Source organism: Elaeis guineensis, chromosome 4 (assembly GCF_000442705.2).
Source record: "Elaeis guineensis isolate ETL-2024a chromosome 4, EG11, whole genome shotgun sequence".
In the NCBI taxonomy this organism is placed as follows: domain Eukaryota; kingdom Viridiplantae; phylum Streptophyta; class Magnoliopsida; order Arecales; family Arecaceae; genus Elaeis; species Elaeis guineensis.
Window position 1 is genome coordinate 33,710,287 of NC_025996.2, and position 6,546 is coordinate 33,716,832.

Genomic DNA, 6,546 nt, shown 5'->3' on the forward strand with positions numbered 1-6,546 from the left:
AAAGTGTCCTATTTTTGTATATTTTTGAAAAGATGAAAGCAAACAACATCATTTTGCTCACATAAAAATGGTGGAGAAATTTTCATTCTATTAAAGGTGAAAACATTAAAAGTAGATATTTGGGATAAATGTCAAAAAAAAAAAGTATATTTATTATTAATGAAAAGTGAAATGCAAATGAATTGTCAAATAGTAGGTAAGAGAGAGTAGCATGGCATATAACATGATGTGCAGACAAATATACACAGTTGAGATGGAGTCCCACCATAGGATTTGAACTTGGATACCATCCATGTAAGATAAGTTATTTAGATCGAGAATTTATATCCTTGATTATGATTTATAATGTTTAAAATGTTTAAAATCATAATCAAATAGTTTGAAAGCTTTTAGGTATGTTTCTACTGATTATAAAATGGATGATTTTTAAGGGCAAGATATAATATTTAGTTTTAAAAGGGTCCAAGCTCACTGTCTTCTAAATTCTATATCTGATCAATCAATTGCATCCCAAATAATCAAATTATACGATTCAATGGCATTTATCTTGTTCTCCCTCAGCTGTCCTCATAAATTTTACAAATTATTGTTCAGCAACTGCAAAAACTTGTTTTTAAGCATCTAGACGTATTGCAAGATGCAGATTGAGATCAATGGGGTGGATTCTCATTTTTAATGGTGCATCACATAATGGAGATTGACATAAAATTTAGGCTCAAATCCTTTCTGTAAGATTATAGGTTTATCTTTCTAATTTAGGCTCAAATCCTTTCTGTACGATCATAGGTTTATCTTTCTATCATCGAAAGATGCTGTAATCGAGAAAACAATACAGATGTAACTAAATTGCATGACATCTAGCATCTACCCCATATAATTCATCGGGGCTCATTCATGATATGAATGTTATTGCTTTTATAATAACTATTTCAAATATTATCTCTACAGTGTCACTACAAACACATCATGCTCATCTACCAGGAGTCAGCCAGAGAAAATTTTGAAGAATCTTTTGATGGATAGCATATTTATGGTTTATCTTCTCACATTCAATTCATTATGTTCTTGTTTCCACTATTGAAAAATATATGCACTCTCAATATCCATAGGAGGCCTTTGGTATGAAAGACATATTAACGAAGCATATGTTCACCTTAGGAAACTTTTACTAAGAAATATGACATTAATAGGCACATAAGCATTAAAAGTAGCCATACAGATCATGAAGCAAGTTTAATGACACATGGGTATGGTTTTGATATTCGAAGCTATGATTTCATAATGTAGCTATTTTCTCGTGCAACAGAAGTTTTATAAACATCCTAAAATCGTGAAATTAAAATTCTATTTTGAATAGAATCTTCTAAATTCATTTTCTCCCTCCTTATCATCTTGCATCTTTTCCCATTTTCAACTCTTATCCTTTTCAGAACCAAGCACTTCTAGAAGTTTGCGGCTCTCAAAAATTCAAACATTTTAAAACTAGAAGAGTTTGCAATTTTGATTTATAATCTTCCACATACAGCCCTAGAATTTATTCATAAAATTGGTACATCTGGCTAGTCAATTTCTAAAACATGCAGAAAATGAATTGAGCTTTAAAAGTATTATTTAGAAAAGGAGAAGGTCAAAGCCACATTTCGTTAATAGTGAAACATTTTGTTCAATGTGAAACACATTTCATCTTACTCGTATGATATCCGGATCCTATTGGTGGCAGAACTTCTTGGACATGTCATAGTATTGGTGTACAAAGTCAGAATGGACGTTTGATATTAGCCATCAAAATCAATTGCATTCATGTTAGAATTGCATCCAAGGAATGAAAGACAGAATGCTTATTCTTGACTCAAGGAAGCAAACACAAACTCCATTATATAAACCATCAATTTAAACTTTTTTGAGGAATTATGCAAGCATTATCCAAGAGAATTGTATGAGCCAGCATAATTTCCAGAATAGCTGCAGCAAGCTTGCCATGGATTGGTCCAACTGTAGAAGCACTTGGATACACTTGGAAGCCTGTGAATATATCTTGGTTGGATGCCTTGGTCCATACAACAGTAGTTAACTTTCAGATGCACAGTCTGCATCTGAGATCACAGATGAATGCAGATCAAGTTGATGGCTAACAATTTCCATGTTAAAATACAGGTTTTTGTGACAGCAAAAGCTTGGTGTGGCTCTGATAGTATATGCAGAAATAGTTATGCCTCTCATTCCTAGACTTCAACAAGGTCAACCAGGAGGTCAATTATTTTTGGGCTTCTGTGAATGATTCAGGCTCACTCATGTATCTCCTTGATGACTTGCAAATCATGATAATGACTCTAAAAGCAATTGAGTCTGATATCATGCACATATCAGCACTAAAGCCATCTTCAGATTAAAATGACAAAGAGGATGGAGCAGGCAAGGTGGTGAGACACAGCATTATAGGTCCCACTGGTTAGGTAAAATCCCGACATTGAGACATTTCAAGCATCATAGAATACAGAACGAGAATAGTTATATCATTTTTTAGTGTGCACGCGAGAGAGAGAGAGAAAAGAGAGAGAGAGAGGAATAAAGTCAGACCTTCTGAAGCATTGTTTATCATTTAGAATTCAGAAATAGTTTATTTCAAAATTTACAAGATAAATTATAGAATACTAATAGTTAACAAGTAGAAGCAAGTATCTGTCAGATGGTAACTCACCAATTAGAAGTCCACGATAAGAAAACCTTGGCTGATCAAAAATAGTCCAAGGAGCCAAATGAAGTTCAATAACCCTGGTGGTGAAATTAAAATAACACAATTGGCTAAACGTCTGCACAGCATTTGAAGTCTGGTTAGCAGAACTTCTAGGAAAAGGCTGCAAATATTACACTAATGCATTTACCAGTAACATCAGTTATGGGATGAATGCTTGTAAGTTACCTGCAAAGCATGAAGTGCTCCAAAAACTGTTTGAGCCTGCAATAAGTATTATCATATTAAGTAGGCATATGTTTATTGAGAGACTATTTTTCTTTTAGAATGTACGAATAAGTGACATTTCTGTGCATTCAACATTCAAAGAATTAATGTCATGAGTACAAAATCTTCCCCACCTTTAAGTCCTCAGAATTTTTTAGGTTCGTTCTCATAATTATTCTCCACTATCATGCAAATTGCCTTGGCAATTGTTTTCTTCCAACTAGACATAAAACATACCTTTAGGAATTATGAGAATATTTTGATGCCTTGTTGTGCTACAGAAGGATAGCATACTGAAGCACCAAAGCCCAAACTCAAAAAGAACTGATAGCATTAAAGTGTGGTTGAGAAACTGGATATAAAACAATCCCTTATTACTAGTAAATCATGCTATCATTGATCATCTTTTTGTATAGTTGATTTACTAAGCATGCTGTCACACTGCAACACAGCAGGCAATTATAAGAAGCACCTTATAAAGATTTCTCTCCTCCAGATGAGCAATATAATGGAAGACATTCTAGTTTATGAAGATGGCAGGAAAAGAAAGGAAACAGACAATAATGAAAGCTGAGACAGAAATCTGGAGTCATGAGTTAAGAGCCAAAAGGAACAATACAACTTGTCAGGCACCAAGCTTCCCTCTATTTTTTTTTTTTTTTTTTGGTGCATGAGGCGCCAAGCTTCTTTATTCATACTGTCTAGCTAATTTAGCAAACCTACTAGTTAGTGCCTATGAGTCTTCGTAGCTTCCATAAACCCAGATTGCACCACTCCCCTCCAACCCACTCATCCACCCAGGAAAAAGAAAGGCACTCCACTCCACAAGAAGTTTTTATATTTTTAAAATAAACCTGTTGATGACAAAACAAAAAATTTTGAAAATAGGATCAAATTTGTACCTACCTCAATATGTGCATATAAGGGATTTCCAGTTGTGGGAACAGATAATTTGTAGGATTCATCAATTCCATAGTTCAGCTGCACATCAACCATGATACATTTCAGACTAAAGAATTAAAAAATTGCAGTATAGAGAAGCATGAACCATATCTTTATATTCAAAATATAAATGAGAAATATATTCATTTTGCGTGACAATAAGCATTCTTTTTTTTTGGAGATCACTGACAGGTTGTTCTACCTACTTATTACAGTCACAGTTTAAGTGATTGGGTCCTAGCCCTTTTAAAATCTAATTTTGCCCAAATAATACTTCTAGCACTTTTGTAGATCAGGTATCAATCTCATTAGGACTCCTGCTGCACATTAATGTGCTATTACTTGGTTTTCTTTTAAAATCTAATTTTGCCCAAATAATACTTCTAGCACTTTTGTAGATCAGGTATCAATCTCATAGGACTCATGCTGCACATTAATGTGCTATTACTTGGTTTTCTAACAGCTATGTTGTATAGCAATCCAAATAGTAGAAGAATAACACTTCAACAAATAGTTTTTTGATGACCGAAAAAGAAAAAAACAAATAGCTTTCCAGTAGAATCTATATTAATATCAACACAAATTGCACCATCACACGAAAAGAGACAATACATTCATGGTATGTTAACTGTTATCTAAAGTGCCAAATTTCAGAAAAGATACCTAATACATCATCAAAATGACTCATCCTACCTTTATATTGTAAAGGAACCAGTCTTGCTTAATCTTGAATTAAAAACTTTACACTTTTACCAGTACTATTATCCTCATATTCATACAGATATTCTGCAAAAATATTATACATAGTATATGTTGGGGAATACCCACCGACCGACAGACCGACGGACAGTCGGACCGACCGACCGACCGACCGACGGACAGCCGGACCGACCGACCGACCGACGGCCGGAGGGACCGACCGACGACCGACCGACGGCCGGAGGGACCGACCGACCGACCGACGACCGGAGGGACCGACCGACCGACCGACGGCGGAGGGACCGATGACCGACCGACAGCCGGAGCGACCGACCGACGGGCGCCATCACCGGCCAACTAACGGCCCACAACCGACTGAGGATGTGTCGGTCGGGCATACTTTTCCCGACCGACCGAACCTAGAAGTCTGATGGCCGACTCACGTAAGACTCGCCGACCAACAGAGGGGCCCGAATCTCCCCCGACGCCACTCAGCTGGCCGCCGACCTAGGGTCGGTCGACTCCTCCGATCGCCGTACAGCCGCAGAGCTTGTCAGTCCTGACAGCAACATGCGGCACGGCCACCTAGGAGCATTGTCCCGCCAGGGCATTGTCAACCCTAGTGATTTGACAGCCTCACGGCGACATGACACTTTTACGGCGACTCTGACAGTCTACAGTGAGTTGACAATTCCTCAATTGTCCGCGCCATTAATGACGGCGCCATACCGTGCTCCACTATATAAATCGGGGAAGGCAACAGTGCAAGGGATCTGGCCACTTCTCGACTTTGAATCCACAGGCTCGCTCCTCTCTCTCTCTCTCTCTCTCGATTGAGCTCTCTGTCTTCATTTCACTGTTGCCCAGTCACCTCTCTGACTTGACCGTCGGAGGGTCCCGCCGGAGCCGCCTCCGGTCAGTGTGGACTTTCCCTTTTTTGCAGGCGCACGTTCCCCGCGATCGGACGACGAGGCGATTGGCCGCAACAGATTGGCGCGCCAGGTAGGGGAGAAAAACGATGACAAAGACAAGAGCCCAACGATCGAGGATCACCGGGTCGGCGAGGCGCTCTTCCCGTCGGGAAGAGGCCTCCCCGCCACCATCGGCGGCGGAGCCCAGCTCTCCACGCCCCGCAGTGACCACGGAGGCGCAGATCGCGGCCATCGTACGGCAGATGACCGTACTGACGGACGCAGTCAAGAGCCTCCAGCAACAACCGGCGGCCCGTCCGATGCCCTCCAGGAGCAGCCGCCGACGACCGCGCCGATCCCCGTCGCCTCCGCGCGAGCGCCCCAACAGCTCCCACGGAGAGGAGGAGGGACGGCCATGGCGCGACGACCGACGGTCCCAGCAGCCCTCTCCTTCCCTGCTGGAACGGGCGAGGAAGGAGAAGGCCGCGAACGCCGTCCGCCTCCCTTCGGAATCTTTCGGAGACTCCACTCCTGGGGTCTCCCAGCACCGACGGCGGACGACTACGAGCGCCGGTTCGAGGAAATCGACCGCCGGCTCGCGCAGTTGCAGGTGGACGGCCAGAAGTCTTCGAATGACGTCGACTTCCAGACCGCCCAACCTCTCTCCCGACTAGTTCTCGACGAACCGATTCCCAGTCGGTTCAAGATGCCACACTGGAGCCATACGACGGCTCCACCGACCCGATCGACCACCTTGAGAGCTACAAAGCTCTCATGACGATCCAGGGGCAACCGACGCTCTTTTTTGCATCGGCTTCCCCGCCACGCTCCGCAAGGCTGCCAGGGCCTGGTACTCCGGTCTTCGATCGGGAAGTATCCACTCCTTCGGACAGCTCGAGCACTTTCGTGGCCCACTTCAGCACCAGCCGGAAGCCGCCGCGAACGTCGGACAGCCTTTTCTCCCTCAAACAGGGGAGAATGAGACGCTCCGACACTTCGTGGCACGATTCAACACGGCCACGCTTGAGGTCCGGG

General features: G+C 41.9%; 1 long non-coding RNA gene across 1 annotated transcript; it reads right to left on the reverse strand.

Annotated features, from left to right (window-relative positions):
* Positions 1–2,698: 2,698 nt before the first annotated feature.
* Positions 2,699–3,952, reverse strand: LOC140856935 (uncharacterized). Its single transcript, XR_012140467.1, has 3 exons — positions 3,866–3,952; positions 2,921–2,956; positions 2,699–2,810 (listed from the first exon to the last, which is right to left on the reverse strand). It is a non-coding gene; the product is annotated as an uncharacterized lncRNA (long non-coding RNA).
* Between the last annotated feature and the right edge of the window lie 2,594 nt (positions 3,953–6,546).